The sequence below is a fragment of the Balaenoptera physalus genome (genome assembly GCF_965194825.1).
Source record: "Balaenoptera physalus genome assembly, chromosome: 2".
Taxonomy (NCBI): Eukaryota; Metazoa; Chordata; class Mammalia; order Artiodactyla; family Balaenopteridae; genus Balaenoptera; species Balaenoptera physalus.
This window is the reverse complement of record NC_138883.1, coordinates 103,566,611-103,586,003: the sequence shown is the minus strand read 5'-3', so window position 1 is coordinate 103,586,003 and position 19,393 is coordinate 103,566,611. Positions and strand designations below refer to the sequence as shown.

General features: G+C 44.0%; 2 long non-coding RNA genes across 2 annotated transcripts in view; both read right to left on the bottom strand.

The window, feature by feature from the left end:
- The window catches only part of LOC309654354, a 498,770-nt gene that overhangs the window by 450,585 nt on the left and 28,792 nt on the right, over positions 1 to 19,393 (bottom strand). The window lies entirely within an intron of this gene.
- On the bottom strand, positions 4,147 to 12,903 carry LOC309655298. Its single transcript, XR_014260756.1, has 2 exons — positions 8,159 to 12,903; positions 4,147 to 4,539 (listed from the first exon to the last, which is right to left on the bottom strand). It is a non-coding gene; the product is annotated as an uncharacterized lncRNA (long non-coding RNA).

The following is a 19,393-nucleotide window of genomic DNA, read 5'->3' as shown; positions in this document are numbered from 1 at the left end:
ATATTAGGGGGACAATTTTGAGTGCCTCAGTAAGAATGAATTGGGAGAAAGTGGGGTGCTGCAGCCTGGACAAGTTGGAGCAGTGTCCAGGGGACACGGATGCCAACACCTATAGTTGAGACGTAGGCAATATGCCAGGATCAGGGTGGGGTTACAGTCACCCTGTCTGCAAACTGAGTAGCCCAGAAAGAAAGTGAATTGGCTCTTCTGAGAGGAAGAGCAGTGACCCCCCCCAACCCTAACCTTTGCCTTGGGCACCTTGGTTTGCAAGAGACATCAGATTTTCCTGCTGGAAACTGAATAAGCAGAGTCCTAGTGCCTGGAGTGGAGGTTAAGGATGCAAAGGTCCTTGTTCCACGACCTTGGTTGCTGCAGAACCATCACTGTGGGACAGTGAGAGATAGCAAGATAGGGGTGCAGCAGGGGCAGGGAGGTATGAACCCAACAGGCTTCAATACCTATCATTAGCCTATTACAAGATGTTGCTGTTTATCTTTTCTTTTAATAAAACTCACTATGATACATAGTGTCCAGCATATACCTGCACACTATTGCCCGGTTTTAGGCCTGGCTGCCCTCCAGAGTGGGAGGACTGTAGTGTGTGTGGGCAGAGTTAACCCGGGGCTTCATATCATGAGCATCTCAGACGTGAGTTTCCCCAAAGGACGATGGGTTCCTTTAATGATTCCATCATAGACCAGGGTTTCTCCACCATGGCACTATTGACCTTTTGGGCTGGGTAGTTGTTTGCTGTGGGGAAGTCCTGTGTGTTGTCAGATGCCCAACAGCTTCCCTGGCCTCCACCATGGATACCAGGATCACACACCCACCAACTGCCAGCTGTGGCAACCAAATGTCTCCGGATATTGTCAAATGTCCACTGGGGGCCAAAATATCCCCTGGTTGAGAACGGCTGCCATAGATGAGCAAGAGTTACATATTTTCAGATACTCTGGGAGTCACTGGTTATGAATACACAAAACCTTTCCATGAGGGTCTATGGCCAAAGAGTTATCCAGAGAGTCCCAATTTAGCACAGACCTTTTCTCGTCCTTTGATGTCTCATTCCCTCAAAATGGCCCCTATCACCTGGAGCCCTGACCTCTCCCCACTTCCCAGGCTTTACGGCTCCCCTCCCAGGACTGGCCTGGGACCAGCTCTTGCCTCTGGCTTCATTCTGTGTTCTGTCCATCATGCAGCCAGAGACTCTGCCTCTTCTATGCTAGCCTGTAGAACTGGTTCCTGCATAGATTACCCCAGATTTCCTCAGCTGCTGCTCCTCGGTGGCACCTCCTCAGCCTAGAAATCACCCTTTCAAACTCTTTCGAGGCTGAGTGACCACCCAGCCTGCAGGAAGCCACTGGCACTGCTCCAGAGTGTTCCTCAGTGGGGAGGGAGACCCAGGACCAGTGTCAGCACTCTGCCACCATGGTGCACTGGGCATTCTTGGCCTGATGTGTGCAGCCACTTCATGGAACCAAATCTTCCCTGACGAATAAATCACCTGAGATGATTGTTAAAATCCAGATTCAGGGTTGTGCCCCAGGATGGCCTGGGGGACTAGGAATCTGCCTTTTCACAAACTCCCCAGGTGACAGGGCACCACTGAGGTCAAGAGCAATCCAGAAGCTGAGTTTCCTCCCATTTCTTCCCCAAGACCTTCCTTCTGCTTGGCCCTGCACTTGCTGATCTAGTTTTCTATCCTTTGTTTCCTATATGCCCTTACATTTATTTTTGAGTTGCAAACTAAAGTGAGACAGGTGGGGAGAAATCTGAAATCAACCAGCCGACCTCCACGTGGATGCTGGGGCTGGAGGCTGTGGGTGGTGGAGAGAAGGTCTAGGGTTATGAGTCCGAGCAATGGCTCGGGTCCTGCTTCTACATGGGCAAATTGCTTCCGCTCTATACCTTCATTTCTCCATTGGTTAAATGGGGTTAGACAGAAAGTAGTTTTCAAGATATTTTTAAAGTGGTGGAATTATATTCTGCCTTCAAATGAAAACTTACTGGAACTCCAATATAAAAAGTAGTGAAAGATCTGAAGAGTAGACCACCCCCAAATCCCACACTGTCAGTCTTCTCCGTGGCCCCTTCTGTCCTTGAGGTGTCACTAGAGGAATACAGGGCTCCACAAACACAGAGTGAGGTCCACAGGGCCTGGGTTCTCCCTGCCTTGGCATTTGTGCCTGGCTTACACAAGGCCTGGCCTCCAGCCAGGAGCAACCACAACTTCATTTTCCTTTCTCACCTTAAAGGAAATTAAATGGAAATACTCTCCCCACCTCTAGGTAAAAACTCCAGCAGGCCCTTAACTTCCAGCTCACTCTCAGTTAATATGGTCACTTTAAGTCACAAAATGAAGTCTCATTTCAGCTGTGTTCACCCCAAGAGATTAACCAAAACTCTGAACTTAATTTTATAGCAAATCTTTATCCTTTGTCTGCTCCCCACCCACCATCATTTCAGTTTACTAGGCAGTTTGTGTCCTCTCTAAACCCAATACCCAACATCCCTTTCCATTGTCTCTCCTTTTGCTGAATCCTTTTGCAGGAAAGGATGGATGCTCATATGCAGCCCATCACAGCATTTGGGTCAGAGAGGAGGGAGAAAGGAGTGGTAAATGAGGTGCTTGCCAGGTCAGCAGATATTGAACACTGTTTTTCCAGTGAGCTGCTTTCCTGGGCTTCTTCAACGTTCTCATTGCTGGAGCACTCCTGCAGATCCCTTGATCTGGTGGATGCATCTCCCTTCCTGGTGGTTGCTGGAGATGCTTCCTTCCTAGGAATCCTGAGTCCACCTTCAGCTTCTTGACGCTGGGCTTGCTGTGTCCCTCCCACGAGTCCTATTGGTCAGGGCCCAGGACAATCCCATGACCCCCTAAACTCTGGGCAACCCCGCAGAACCCAGTGCGGCCAACTTGATTCTCTGCTGCAGCTTTCTGAGGCATGAGTTAGGTGTCAGCTCTCCATATCTCAGCTGCTGGGAGCACATGTCAAAGTTCTCTGAGGGGCCCATGGGGCCCATCGTGAGACTTGAAGTATAGGAGGAGACGGGCACACAGGGCACAGCTGTATCTCTCAGCTTGACAATTCTCTTTGCTTCACACTCTGACTCCTCTTTATCTTTGATCTGGCTCAGGGGTCCAGGGATACATCAGTCAGTGTCTAGCCAGGGATGCAGACCCTTATGAGCATTATGGAATAAGGAATATATTTCAGCAATTAGAGCATACACAGTTGTGGAAGGCACAGGGGAAGGATAGGTTTGAAAAGAGGAGTTGAAGGGTCACAGAAAGGTCATGAAGCAGCCTTGGCACAGGCTGATGAGTCAGAGTTCTCAGGGACACCTGGAAGCTGGGCTTTTCCAGCTGCTGGAGTAGGTGTGTGAAGAGAGCAGGTACAGAACCCTGTGGAAGGTTGTCTGCTCTTCCTGGCTGCTCCCTGAGTTCATGGCTAAGTGTCTGTGGCAGGCCTGGGGTCAGTGCTGGTCAGCAGCAGTCAGCAGCTGAGAAGGAGAGCTGGACACACTACAGGGACAAGTGAAAATGAACTGGAATACATTGGCACCTGTGTGTTGGTCTCTCACTGCCCTTAACCAACAGCAACCACCAGTGAGTAAGGGCAGCTGCTTCACTTCCACCTCCCAAGTCCCTCCCAAATTCACGTTTGATAAACTCAAATCCAGAACACTCTAAAGTTTTCTGGAAAGTGTAGTACCCAGTGTAAACAAAATGACAGTAGAACAATCCAGCACAAGGAGTTATGGAGCTGGGGCTCTTTTTTTTTTTTTTTTTTAAATCTATACTGCTTTTTATGCTCACATCTGTTATATCTTGGCGACTAGTAGAAACTTCCCATTTTAACATCATATTACCCATCCTATGATTCTTCGCTTCCATTTAGCACATTTAAATGCCTCCCTCAAAGAAGCAAAAAAGCACAAGCCAGTAATGCACCATTTGCAACCAGCTCTTGAGGGAACCAACAAACAGCTGTTCTCTGGCCTCAGGCTACTTTTGAAAATGCAGTCAGTGACGGAGGAAGGTCATGTGGGAAAGAAGCATATTTGTGACACACTCAGGCTGGTGACTGGGACTTTAGTCATAGTTACAGAAGCTGGAAAACAAAACCCATGAAATAACTCACATTCGCAATTATATTGGTTGGTTATATTTTCCAAGTTACAAAATGTAAGACTAAATTTAAAGTCATTTCTGTGTACCACTAGCCCCGCGTGGAGTTGGGTAGCAGCTGTTGGGGATGTTACAGTCCATTAATTATGATGTTTTCCCATAGTTTGGTGGAAAGCAGTGGAGGGAGAAAACACTGGAAATTGCTTTTAAAAATAGCAGGCCGGAGCGATGAGCTGATCTCCCTCTATGCTTCATCGGGAGTTTCTGCAGGTGTGGTACACATCACCACCAAAGCCACTGATGTGGCAGTTCATTCCAACCACTGCCAAGGGGCTGTGCAGTCTAGCAGCTTGTGACTCAGTGGACAGAGGGCTGGGAAAGATGAGGGGAGTGGCTTCTCTGGTGAGCTGTCAGAAGAGAAGAGACAGAGGAAGTGAGACCAAAGGACTTAGAAATCTACAGGGTGTGGAAATGTACAACCTGGTGTGGTCAGGTGTAGAGAAAATGACTTATGCTCTGCCTGGGAATAGAAATGTAGTTCTCTTGGCACTAGATCCCCAAGAATGCTCACTCATCCAACTATATCCTCTTTGCTTGTAAAATCTGTGACTTCCACACTCCCTTCATCCAGCTAAGGAAGGCAACATTATATAATAAAAATAACAACAGTAGCAATAATGACAGCCAACACATATTGAGCACGTATGTACTGGGACTACTGTAAGTACATTACATGTATTAGCTCATTGATTTCTCACAATAACCCTGTAAACTGGGTACCATAATGGTCCCATTATCATGATGCAGAAATGGAAGCACAGAGAGGTTGAAAAACACGGCCAGGTAGCAGTAAATGTGAGTTGGCTTATGCAGGGATTAAAAGCATTAACTTGGAATTCAGACCATAAAATGCTGCATGTTTGGCTTTGAACAAGTTGATTAACATAAATAAGTTTTAGTTTTTCATCTATAAAATGGGAATTATAATAGTTCCTACATCTCAGAGTTGTGATGGCACTACTAATATGCCTGGTACATATTAATAAATGGTCTACTATTATCATTACTCCCTAGGATCTTTTAAGTCTTTTTCACCCCAGCTGCCCCCAGCCCTGTCCCCCTCACATACCCATACCATTCCCATCTAAGACGTGTGTGTGTGTGTGTGTGTGTGTGCGTGCACACGCATACATATTCCTGGTCACTAGGGAAGAAGGGACATGGAGAAATGGGTCAGCCACTCAGCACTCAGCCTAGGAGTGGCAACTATATAATTAGCTGCAGCATCCCTGGGGTGTCATCTGCCTGCACTTTTTGTTTGTTGATTTATTTTGATTTGACACACCAGGGCAGATGGCTGGGGGCGAGGGGGGTTGGTAAGAGTCAATATTTGGTGACATGTGAATAATGCACTTGTGGAATTAATCAGCCTTATCATTTTTGGCTAGTTGCCATGGCTATGGAAAGGCAAGTGTCATGTAAATTGGAATAAAGGGATCGCAGCCTATCACCACTCTTTGTTTTTCTCAATCCAAGCCTCCTCAAAGCGTCCCTGTCCTCCCAGCCAAGGCCATGGTCTCAGGTACCTTAGGTAGTACAAATGGTGGGAGGCTTATCTATATATACCTTTGGATGATGGGATGGACTTTCTGTCTCTCTCAGGAATCGTGTGCATTTTAGGGCAATGGTTCAAAGACCAGCAAGCAGGAATGGGAAACAACAAAATGACTAACATTTTGTTCTGCCGCGTAAATGCATTAAAAAGAAAAAAAATACCAATATTTGTAGGGCATTTTAATACCAAAAAGTAGGAAGGACATAATTTCAGAATAGAGGATATTTCTTTAAATGGAAGAAATTTAGTTTAACAAAAAAACTCTCCATCATCCTATTTTTTTTTTCTTATTTCATTGATGACTAGTGAAAGCCTCCTAACACATTGGCCATGTGAGTGTACTTAATATAAATAGAGGCAAGAAGACAGAACACTTGCAACACAGCTTCATTTGGAATTCTGGTGGATGTGATTATGGGAGACACCGCGGCAGAGCATTAGCTATTTAGTGCTTCAGTATTCCAAATTATAAAATGGGTGTATCAGTTCCCACCTTGCTTACTTCTTGGGGTGATTCTGAGGATTAAATGAACTAGACAATATAGGTGGAAACAAATGCTAATCTCTTATCTTATTTGGGAGGTCCTTGGGAGCAGCAACTCTGCGTCTTTCTTTGGTGTCCCCAGTGTCTGTTGCATAGAAAGTGATTGATACAAGTCTACTGAATGAATAATACAACAAGTCAAAGGAGTGACTGCAAAAGCAGGGAATCCAAACCAGACAGGAGGGAGGGCACTCCCAGGACAAGGGGCTTACCTGCTCCTCCTTCCCCTTTCCAGCCACTACATATTCTGCTTATTCATAAAGACTAGATTCAGCATTCAGCCAGAGTGCTCTTAAATCTCCAGCAAACTCCATCTGTTATCTCTGATATCCAGTTTATTTTCTTTTCCTTGGAGAAGGCCTTTCAAGCAGTGACTATTATTAGTATTTGTGACACACCCGATTAGGGTATTGACTTTGGAGCTGGATTGCCTGAGTTCAGATAATGTCTCCTCCACTTATGAACTTCATGCTCTTTGGCAAGTTACTTAACCTCTCTGTGCCTCAGGTTCCTTATTTGTAAATGGGGATAGTAACAGAACCCTCCTCATGAGGTTTTTATGAGGATTAGATGAGTTAGTACTTGGCATCGTGCCTGGCACTTTGTAGGCACTTAGTAAATGTTAGTCTGCCATTATTAATGCTCAGAGGCTGCAGTGAGACCCCTTCAAAGAATGGGGAGATCAATTATCCTTTGAGGGCCCAACTAGATTCCAGCAGTTATGGGCAGATTCTGAGAGAGACAGCTTGGCTCCCAGGCCTCTGAGATTTGAATAGTTTGATTGAATATTTTAATGCATTTAAAGACAGGTGATGTCAGTCAATCACAAGGGCATAATCACCATGGAAGCTAAGAAAAAGGAGAGGCCCCGAGACAAAGGTGGATAAAGTCCATCTGAGCTCTCTCTTGGTTGGCAGTGGTGCCAGGAGCATTGACCATTATCTTTTAAGGCTTCCCAAACTACTATGAAGTCAGACCCTGTAATGGAGATAGCTGTCCCAGGCAGTCTTTAACAGTTGCCACCTTTCACCTGCCTGACTCCTCTCTGTCTTGATCCAGGGCCACAGAACACCTTTCCACAGCCAATGCGTAGGTTTCTGTCCCAGATCTATCTTCAGGAGGAGAATGGCTTTATGCATCAGTCATGTGATCATGGTCAGTTGTCCTCTTTGTGTCTACCCTAAGACCAAACGTCAGACCGTGGACCACGGTCAAGTCCTTAAGTGAGTAACTGCCACATTGGGAAACCTCTTGGAAGACAGCTGTCAGCCCTGTTCTTACTTTGACCTTCTGTAGGCAGAAGTCTTTCTCTGCCAGCTGACACATAGACAAAGGGGCAGCTCCCGAGTCTGGAAAGGGGCCAGTGTCCAGCAAGCTGTGTGCGTTGCCTGCAGAGATGGATACTGAACACCCTGTGCAGGATCAGATCTACCCAGAACCGAAGTTCCAGGTGACTCTTCTTCTAGCAAATAACTCTGCTGCTGAGCCTGGCAGATGCTGCCGGAGACTCAGAGTGCTTCATAAAAGTTGACTTAGGAGGCAAGGGACTTCCCTGGCGGTCTTAAGACTTCACCTTCCAATGCAGGGGGTGTGGGTTCCATCCCTAGTTGGGGAGCTAAGACCCCACATGCTTCACGGCCAAAAAACCAAAACATAAAACTGAAGCAATATTGTAACAAATTCAATAAAGACTTTAAAAATGGTCCACTTCAAAAAAATCTTTAAAAAAAAGTTGACTTAGGAGGAGAAACGAGCCACAGCAAGCCTTCGTTTGTCCTGGAACAGTAGTGACTAGGACTGTGGCTTTGACCTCAGCTGTGTCACAAATAAAAGATGACATTAGTGTCAGGAATATGAACTGGATTACCTTACGCTGGCCTTCAAAACATCTGGATCCTGCAGCCAGAATTAGGTCTTAGTGGTTGAGAAGCAGCCAGAAAGGATCAGAGACCTTGCTTCTCCTCCCCACACTCCAGGCCTCTCATGCTGAGCTGTCACTTGCGCTGCGACTCCAGCACAGGGGAACGCACAAAACGCCTTTCTTCCCTGTCTCTGGCAAACACCCTTCCTTCAAACCCCAACACAAACAATAGAGCTGAAGGAGCTTAGGGAAACTGGTTCAGCGGTTTTCCACCCTTTCACCACCCAAACCCCTTTTATTAGTTTACTCCATGGGCCCTGCCTGTGTTTTGAAAGATTTTTGCTCCCAGATAAACAGCATTTACCAGGAAATAAGAAGATAATTAACCAAAGGCTTATATAATTGCCAAACTGAAATTTCGATTTGCAAATAATCATGCTGAGTTCATCTAATTTCAGCCCAAAGCAAAGAGGCTTGATGTATTTAGCAGTCTGGGGCAGCCTGATCTCCGTTAACTGTGCAAACCCATGGAGGTTTTCTGGCAGAAAATAGAGGAAACCCAAGGACTGTTTTCTAGGCTCTCAGGAGGTCTGAGGGCCCTCTGTTGGGAACTAGCAATCTAACCCCAAACCCTACTTTTCAAATGAATTCATTTATTTCTTATGTTGAGACTAACGGACAGGAAGCTTACATTTACTGCATCTCTACCATATACAGGACAAGGTGCTAGGCCCTCTCACATGTGTGATCTTACTGAGAATTCACAGCCCCTTTATGACATAGGTAGTACTATCATATCATCCCCACTTTACAGATGAGGACACAGAGACAAGGGTAAGTAACTTTCTCAAGGGCATATAACTAGTAAGTGGCAGTGTTAGGACACTGACTCAGGGTTTTCTGGTTTTGCTTTAACTGCTTTATTGAGATATAATTCACATACAATTCACCCACCTAATGTGCACAATCCAGTGGTTTTTAGTATGTTTGCAGAGCTGTGCAACCATCACTACAATTCATTCTAGTAAGTTTTCATTACCCCATAAAGAAACCCCAGACCTATTGTTAGTCACTCGCCATTTCCCCCAACTCCCCCTCTCAGTCCTGTGCAACCAGCAATCTGTCTGTCTCTGTGGAGGGACTTGCCCATTCTAGATATTTCCTATCAACTGACGCAAGTTTTTAAACTCTAAAATCCACATACATCAAACTCTAGCCCAGGAGTCAATGCAGATTACAAATCCTTTTTCATAATTTTATAGACTGTTTTATATTTAACTTTGGAAGTACAGAGAATGCACAAACGCTATGTCCTTCATGTTTGAAGCACAGAAAATGCAAATATTATTCCGTATCAAGGTAAAAAATGGCATGCAATTATTCAAGTGTCATATACTTGAATTTGAATGGCCACACTTCCCAGTCTCTTGTACCATTTTGCCAGGCAACCACCCAGCACTCTGAGAGAAGAGACCTCTATTCTTGCCCTCTTGTGAGCCTTCTCATCATTTGGTTTTGAGCCGGGTCGCCATAGCTGCCTTCAGGGTACCTGGTGTGTCCCCCTCTCTGGGTTGGGGGTCTGGCCCACGTCATGAGGTTTGCTTCCTACCTAAGAGACCCTTCTGTGTTTCTGGCTCCCCTGTTCTATTCTCCTTAACCTCCCTTTACCTGCAAATTGCTGTTGACAGCATGATTTATTCTCCTGCCACAGACGGTAGGGATGTTTAACAGCCATGTCTAATAGTTTTCCATATAGAATTCCCCTCTTGTCAGCTGCTTTGTCTCTCAAGTTCAGGTTCTGTTTTCCCAGGTGATTAATTATTCCTGCTAGATTCATCCTTTGGCATCTCCAGGGTCTGTTCTGAAAGTCTGTCTTGAGTGCTTGTGTTTGGCTTGTGCCTTGGGTATCAGTAAAAAAAAAAAACTGCTCACATTTCTGTGGTTAGGAAAAGTCACAAGGGACATGGACAGGCCTCCTTGAAACTGGTATTCCACAAGGAGTCACCACCTCTTTGTTCATTTGTTCCTTCCTTCATTTTCCCATTGGCTCATCCAGAGCACCGTCAGCTTACCGATCACTGTGGGTGTGTGGAATGCAGCCTCACTCCCCACGCAGTGCTCCCTCCACTACCCCTGCTTCTCAGTGGAGGAACAAATGCACAGGGTACCAGATGTGGGTCTGAACTCAAAGCTTTTACACAATTATGGGGCCTCTCTCTGGAGTGTCAAATTTACTATTTAAATATTTCAGGGGCTTCCCTCGTGGTGCAGTGGTTAAGAATCCGCCTGCCGATGCAGGGGACACAGGTTCGAGCCCTGGTCCGGGAAGATCCCACATGCCACGGAGCAACTAAGCCTGTGCACCACAACTACTGAACCTGTGCTCTAGAGCCCGCGAGCCACAACTACTGAGCCCACGTGCCACAACTACTGAAGCCTGCGTGCCTAGAGCCCGTGCTCCGCAACAAGAGAAGCCACCGCAATGAAAAGCCCGCGCACCACAAGGAAGAGTAACCTCCGCTCGCTGCAACTAGAGAAAGCCTGTGCACAGCAACGAAGACCCAGTGCAGCCAAAAATAAATAAATAAATCTAAAAATAAATAAATATTTCAGGAGGGAATTTTTTTGTTAAATCAAGGACTGATCCATTCTGGAGAAGAATTTTAAATTAGCATAATTTTTAAAGATAAATATAAAATCTCAAAGACATCTTTGGGCTTGTGAGGAACTACTTCGACCCCCCACTCCCCACTTCCCCCCACCACCACTGCACACACACACATCAGACACATACTCTGACCAGCTCCAGGTAGATATTTACAACCCCACTGACAGGCGTAGGGGCCTCTAGGTCCAGGGAGATGACGGAGCCTCTTGATTCTGCTTCTCTTATTATCCAGTTTGGAAAATCTGCAGGCAAGTCTACAGTGCAGTCTTCTGAACTGGGTCTTTTGCCTTGGGTCTCTCTGACAGGTATCTGGCAGCAGTTTCCTATTCAGGGGCCCAGATCACCCACTGAACCCTTAAACCTCCATGAGAAGCCAGCAAGATGACTATTCTTCAATGGTGTTTAAATATTTTGAAAATCATGTCTAACACCAAGCAGTCTTTATTCTTAACTCTTCACCCTATTAGATGGCCTTAAATGCCTGTCTACTTTTTATGAATGTTTCTAGGCCCCCTTCAGATTATCACATCTAATTCCAGACAGAATTGGGGTCACCTCTCCCACCATTGCTGATAGACCAACAGGCAGCACCGGAATTCAGAACATGTTCTGAATTCAGAACAATTCTTACTAGTTGTGAAATCTGGGCATGTTACCTAACCTTTCTTTGCCCATTTCTTCATCTGTAAAATGCGGCCACTAGCAGTTCATATTTCACAGGGTTGTTACTAAGTGGGCCAAAATATGTAAGGCACAGAGTGACATGCCTGGCACATTGAGAAGTTTCAGTAAATATTCCCATAGTTCAGTAAATGTGTATTGAATATGTACATGGTTGAAAACTTTTCATCTTCAAGGAATACCTTTGTTATTTTGTATCCATGGGCCTCAGTTTACCAATCAATGCTGTAACATAAGATTAAGTCCACTAGCAGGGATGGAGTTATCTATCTTAAAAAAATCAATTCAGTTTTAGCAGAGGCCTGAGAATCCTTAGTGATTTCTCCTTCTCCTTTAGGATTTTTAAGGTTCATTTCTATTCCTTTTCTTCTGGTATTCTGTTTACCATCTGCTTCTCAGAGTGCGTGAGTGTGTTTGTGTGTGTATGTGTATGTACTACTTCAATATATACCAAATCTGCTTAATTTCTTGTACTTCTGAAAGTCTTACAGATTATTAATACTTCAAAGGACTGACCTCCCTGGATCCCTGTGCATTTTTCTGGGACACAATTGCAAGGTTCTATCAAGTCTTATCTACTTAGTGACACAAGGGTTGTGGGACCTCATGTATCTAATATTTTCTCCCTACCTCTAGAAGGTATGCTAAACCAGCCATTTACAACTTCCCTGTTAGTAATTATAAGTGCACATCATTATTTCTTTTTTGGTCCTAAGATCGACTTGGCAAATTGTATGATCAGACCACCAAAGATGGCTGTTCTCTTGCTCTCTGTACATCCCCTGCTGGACCAGTCCCTGCCTCACTGCACCTACTCACCTGACTGACCTTCCCTCTCAGTCTTAGAGCCTAATCAGTAAATGCCTATGTACTTGCCCCCAGCCCCAGCTAGTGATTGTTCTAATCTCTGGATCCGAACTATCCCTACTATGATAGTTTATGAGGGGCAGTGAGGGGCGTGCTCCTCTGCTGGTTTCCCTAGTAACCGATGAGCCAACCTGACGTCAGTTCCCTCTATAACTGGTAACCTCCCTCTTCCTCTGGTAGCAAAGACTACTGCCATGTCCTGTCTGCCCATCTGCTGTCCCCTCAAAGGGTCCTCCAGGACCCTTTTTGCTTTGGATGTGTAAGATCCCTCTATCCATTAAACCACTTATGTCTCTGTCGCTGACTCCAGGCTCTTTCTTCAGTCTTGAGGCTGGGCAAGTGCAGGGCCTGCAGGCCTGCAGGGTGCAGCCCAACACAAGTGGATTAGTTCACAGTTTTGTATTCTGTATTTTGGGAGAAAGAAAAGAAGGACTTTGCCTGTTACAGTGAAATCTCCCTTTCCCCTAACTAGGGAAATATGTGCATCTTTGGGCCCTTATTCTACTCCTTTGTCACTGGGGACCATCTTTCTTTTTTTTTTATAACATCTTTATGGGAGTATAATTGCTTTACAATGGTGTGTTAGTTTCTGCTTTATAATATAGTGAATCAGTTATACATATCTCTTCCCTCTTGCGTCTTCCCTCCCTCCCACCCTCCCTATCCCACCCCTTTAGGTGGTCACAAAGCACCAAGCTGATCTCGCTGTGCTATGCGGCTGCTTCCCACTAGCTATCTATATTACATTTGGTAGTGTATATTCTTAATGGAAGATTCTGCCTTTGTCCGTTTCCAGCTACCCTCTATCTCTTCTAAGAGGTTAGGGGATTTAAAACCAAACTCCTGCCATTGTGTTAAGAGGTCACCAGAGCCATCGTTATAATCTGGATTTGAATACCTCTCTCATAAAAGGGGTCATAAAAGAAGTTTGATCAAGACTGACTAATGACTTTGGAGTCCTCTAGTTTTCTTTTTTCTTTTTCCTTTCCTTAAATGTACAAGTCTTATTTATTTTTTTTAATGATACATGTAACCTTATTTATTTATTCATTTTTATTTTTATTTTTTGGCTGCGTTTGGTCTTAGTTGCAGCATGCGGGATCTTCATTGCGGCATGTGGGATATTTTGTTGTGGCGCATAGGCTCTGTAGTTTGCAGCACACAGGCTCTCTAGTTGAGGCACGTGGGCTCAGTAGTTGTGGCACGCGGGCTTAGTTGCCCCACAGCGTGTGGGATCTTAGTTCCCCGACCAGGGATTGAATCCCCATCCCCTGCATTGGAAGGTGGATTCTTTACCACTGGACCACCAGGGAAGTCCCTGGAGCCCTCTACTTTCCATTTAAGCTTTCAACTGGCTTGATTCAGATCTGGACCATTGATTCTTTTGGTTTCAAGTATAGAGTTTCAAACTTCTTTTTTAAGTGAACAGAACCCAATATGATCCTTCAATGAGTTATTTTCCTTAATCATAGAATAGATGATGTCACTCTCTTTGTGATTATTTTTATACACCTCTGCCAACCAAGCCTTCTGATCAGGATACAAATCACAGAATGTTAGAGATAGAAAGAGATTAAAGATCATCTAGATTCAATTTCTCACTTTACAGAAAAGGAACTATGAGAAGTGAGGTGATTGGGTCAAAGTCACAGCAGATTATATTTCCTATAATTGTTTGACTAAAGCCGCACTCCTGAGCAACTTGTGTCATAAGTTGGCAGAATGGGCGGGAGGAAGAGAAAGCTATCAATGTCAACGACAGAAAGTGAGCTGGGACGTTGTATGAACAGGGGATGTCAGAATGGGGAACCAGATCTTACCAGATAATCAAAACCAAAGATGGAGCACAACCAGGAGACACAGGTGAAAAGTCAAAGGATGGGAAGCCATGAAGCGGTCAAGTGCCAAGGAGCAGAATTGTGAGAAGAACTGGGAAGATCCATGAGGCTTTATTCTTAATTGCATGAATTCTTTTCATAGGTTTGCCTTTTAAAAGTAAGTTTTATTTTTTTAATTAAGTAATTATATACATAATTAAGAAATCAAATAGTGCTAAAAATGCTTATGATACAAATCAGTAGCACCTTGTACAACCCTACACCAGCTGCCAGTCTTTTACCAAGAGGTAACTGCTTTGAAATTTTATTTGCTTTTTCTGGTAGCCACCTTCACATGTTTAGAGAATATGCATATATTGCAATTTTACAAGATTTTTTTTCCAGTTTTATTGATAAATAATTGCTAATACATCACTGTATAAGTTTAAGATACACAGCATTTGGTTTGATTTACATATATTATGAAATAATTACCACAGCAGGTTTGCTTCACATCCATCATCTCATATAGGTACAATAAAAAGAAAACATTTTTTAAATGTATAAATGTTCTAAGAGATGAAGATTTAATATCTCCACTTCCCCTTCCTCATCCTCTCCCCCAAATTTTATCATAGTTTTACTTATATCGATAATTAGTGTTTGCATTATTATACCAATGTAAATATTGTTCACTGTAGAACCTATTAGAATACTGTGATTACATGTCTTTTCTTATATAGCCTTTTGTCATTCTTTGGATTAACAATTGCTTAATTGCATCTTATTTCCAGTTGCTTCATCATCTCATCTATCATATCACCCTTCCTATTGGGTCCATTTTTTTCCTGGACACTCTTTTGTGAAGCCCTCTCTTTTCCTGCTCTGTTGTGGATGGATGGCTCTCTAGTTCTGCCACGCAGTTATCAACCTGGGATCTTCTCTTAGTGGCTTTTCTAGGTTGGATTTACTGTCTCCAGAATGCATGTCTTTCTCTTCCTTGGATACTTCTTTGGCTGGCTGGTACACATCCTCTAGTCATCTTCTAAGAAAGAAATGTCAATTTTCTGAACCTAAACCTGTCTGTAAGTATCTTTATTCTGTTTTCATACTTGACAAATTGACTGGATGTAAAATTCTAGCTTGAAAATTTATTTTCTTTAAAAATTTGAATTTGTTGCTCCATTGTTTGCTTGCTTTAATATTACTGTTAAGAAGACTAATAACAATTCTGAGTCTCATTTTCTTATGATTTGTTCCCCTGGAAGCTTTTAGAATCATCTTTTTTATTCCTGATGTTTCAAACTTTCACATTGTGGGAGGGTTTTTTCATTTGTTTGCTGATCATTCAGTGGGCTTTTGATAGTTAAGTGAACTGACACCAGGGTCAGATGGCCCAGATTCAAAACTGGCTCCCCCACTTACCAGTTATGGTGCTGGTTAAGTTACTAACCCTCTCTGGGCTAGTATCTTTGCCTGTAAAATCACAAGGAACCTCCTGACATTGCTGTGAGAATTAAAATAAATAACATAAATGTAGCATTAGAATAGTGCCTGGCACAGGGTGGCACCTCAGTAAATGTTTTTGCTGTATTGATAGAGTCATCGTCAGCACCCTGTTCTGTGGAGTCAGCATAGAAAAGTGTGTCCAGTCCAGTTGTGCATCTCCCTGAGTTGGTCTGGCTGCCATATACTGCTGGCCCTCCAGGAGGATCACCTGGCACCAACCAACATTCTTCAAGGCCCCAGAGGAGAGGTTTCGGCCCTTATTAAGTTCTGTCTCTGTCATCGCCTGCTTGGCTGGCTAGGCCCTCAGTGGCAGCTGCTCCAATCCTTCCTGTCACTCACAGGCATGATTTGACAGGACTCTGCCTCATTCTTCATGCCACCTGTCTTTCACTTCCTGCCCTAGAGATTCCCTGTTTCCACTGAGGCCTGAGACTCTGGATCCACCCAACATCCACACGTGCTTGCTGGCTCCCCAAGCAGGGCTTGAGAAACTTGTCGGCAGACATGCAAGCACGTGGATGTGCTACTGGCCTGGGTCCGCTTGTCTGGATGCTGCTGCTACGATGGATCTGGCTTCCTTGGTAGCCTCCGAAAGGGCCCGATGGAACAACCAAGAAATGCAGGGAGGGCGGGTTAAAATCCCACGGGCATGTTTGACCAGTGGAAATGGGAGCCAGGGGATCAATTCTCCTACTGCCTCCTGGTTGGTTTGTCAAGAGGCTTAAAGGCAACCAGCTGCACTTGTTATTAAGTCCATGGCCAGCCTGAGAGCACCTTCTCATATATTTGTTCTACTCATTTCCTGCCTTCCTCCCTCGCTTCCCTCATTCCTGCTTTTCTGGGATTGCACTCCCAGATGAAGGGTTAGTAAATACATGTGTGTCTTTGGTTCCATTTTGTAGGGAATCCAGACTAAGATACATTGAGTTCAAGAGCTCAGGCTCTGGAGCTGGCCTCTGGGTTTGAATCTTAGTCTTAGCCTTGCTGACCACAAGTTACTTAACCTCTCTGTGCTTCATTTTCCTCATCTGTGAAATGGGGATAATACTAGTGGCTACCTCAGGGTGATTGGAGGATAAAATGAATGAATACTTATAAAATACATAGTAAACACCCAATAAATGTTAGCTATTATTATTCAGCTCCATGAACTGTTCAATATCAATTTTTGATAGCTTCCTTCCCACTGTTTTCTCCAGTTCTCTGTTTTCTTTCTTTTTTAAATTTTTTTTAATTTATGGCTGTGTTGGGTCTTCGTTTCTGTGTGAGGGCTTTCTCTAGTTGTGGCAAGTGGGGGGGCCACTCTTCATCGCGATGCATGGGCCTCTCACTATTACGGCCTCTCTTGTTGTGGAGCACAGGCTTCAGACATGCAAGCTCAGTAGTTGTGGCTCACGGGCCCAGCTGCTCCGTGGCATGTGGGATCTTCCCAGACCAGGGCTCGAACCCGTGTCCCCTGCATTGGCAGGCAGATTCTCAACCACTGCGCTACCAGGGAAGGCCCCCAGTTTTCTGTTTTCTGTTTTCTGAAACATCTATAATGTCAATATTGGTCTTCCTGAATTGATTCTCTATGTCTCTTATAGTTTCTGTCATATTTACCATATCTTTTTCTTTTTGTTCTATTTTATGAGAGAGATCCTCTTCTTTATATTCTAAGTCTCCTATTGAGTTTGTATTTTGGTATCATACTTAAAATTTCCAAGATTATTTTGTTCTCCAGTTGTTCCATTTTAATCATATTCTGTTCTTTTGGGGGGAGAGAAAGAGTATACAATGTCTTCTCCATGCTCCTGGCCTCTCTCACTGTTTGGGCTTCTCCTCTCTTGGGTGTTACTTATGCTGGGCCAACTTCCTGTTCCTTTGCCTTAGTGACGACTTCTCTCCCCATCTCACAGTCCCTTCCTTTTTGTTCCCAGGTGTAGGGTTACCAGATTCAGCAAATAAAAATACAGGACATTCAGTTAAATTTGAACTATAGATAAACAATGGAGAGTATTTTTCGTATAAGTATGCCTATGCAATACTGGGGACATGCTTATACAAAAACGTCTTCATTATTTGTCTGATATTTAAATGTAACTGGGCGTCCTATATTTTTTCTGGCAACTCTATCCAGGTGCCTTTTTATTTTCTGAAGATCAAGGTTAGATTAGTAGTACAAAAGGGCTTTGTCTTCACACCACTTCTTTTCTTAAAGGGACCCACAGCTATTTAGATAACATATGGCAGTCTCACACCCAAGCAATTGTAAATTAGAGCCTGCTTATTCATTGACAAGTTAGGAACTCAACCATATTTCTCAGCTGTCTTCTGTTCCCCAGCCTCAGATTCAATAAATAAATGTGTTGTTCTAATAGTGTGTGTGCCATTGTGTTGCCTTTGTTCATTGTCTGTGCCCGCTCAGGGCCCCAGGGTGAGATAGCCCTGCTATCCTAGTGTGACATTGTCTCCACGGTCACCATCTCTGCTCTGTTCTTTGGAGGGTTTGGAGGTAATTCTTACCAGATCTTTGTTTTTAAGAACATTACCGCATTCTGTTGGTTTCCTCATTAGTAGACTCTGGCAGGTGACAGGTGTATGGAGCAGGCTTTGTTAGTGCTGTGTGACCGAGAACACGAACTTGATAAAGAACACCTGTCCTAAAGAAAAGCTAAATTATGATTGAACCAATTATGTGAAAGGATACCGGAAATGAATATAATGAATAGATACTACTCAGGAAAGCAATTCACAAAATCACATTAACATTTTCATCTAATCCCCATGGAGTTGTCCTTTTTTAGGTCATTTCATTAAAGGTATTTTTCTTTTCAAGTTATAAACCTGTCTGTGGTATTTCACTCCTGGTTCACCGTCAAGAACTCTCCCTGCTGCATTCCTGAGGATATCCAAGAGGGTCAGCTGTTAACAGAGCTGGGCTAAATATATCCCTTCCTGGAGCCTCTAGTCTTTGCTCCAGAGTCAGCATCCTTTGTCAGCCCAGGCTGATTTCCTTCCCGTTTCCCTTCCACCTGGCAGGACAGCCTCATTAGAGGCCTCAAAGATCAGCCTCAGAGGTCGGCATGAGGAACTGAGAGACTTCTTAAAGGCCTTGTCTATTTACCTACAATGGTTGGCACACCTGCTCTGCATAACCATTCACCAGCACATACTTTATACATCTGCTGTATATCCTGCCTCCATGTAAAATATAAACCACACCCTGACCTAGCAGCAGGCTCATGCTTAAAGGAGGCTTTCTATACATGGGATGTGTAGGTTTCATCAAATGACAGCACATTTGCCTTTTTTTTTTCCTAATGAAAAGAAATAAATGTCTTGGATCAGAGAGTCTGAAATGGGAAGATTTATATATATTTGCTTTTCTTGAAACAAAGGGATTTTCCTGGTTGTGGGACTTTCAGTGCTAAAACTGGGACAGTCTTGGGCGAACCAGGACAGTTGGTCACCCTCTGTTGCCTTCCCCACCACCATCCTTCAGATTCCCTTCACCACTCTCTCTTACTCTGGGAAAGAGGTCATAGCCCCAAACTGATCTTTGGAAGTTTTGCAAGAAATAATCCAGAGATTTTTGGGAGTTTCACATTAAAGCAACATAAGGAGGAACTAGCAATGTTTTTGTGAAGGTATTTGTGAGAAAAGGAACCGTAAGAGATTGAAGGGGAAGATATAACTGTATTTTTTATTTGTAAAACC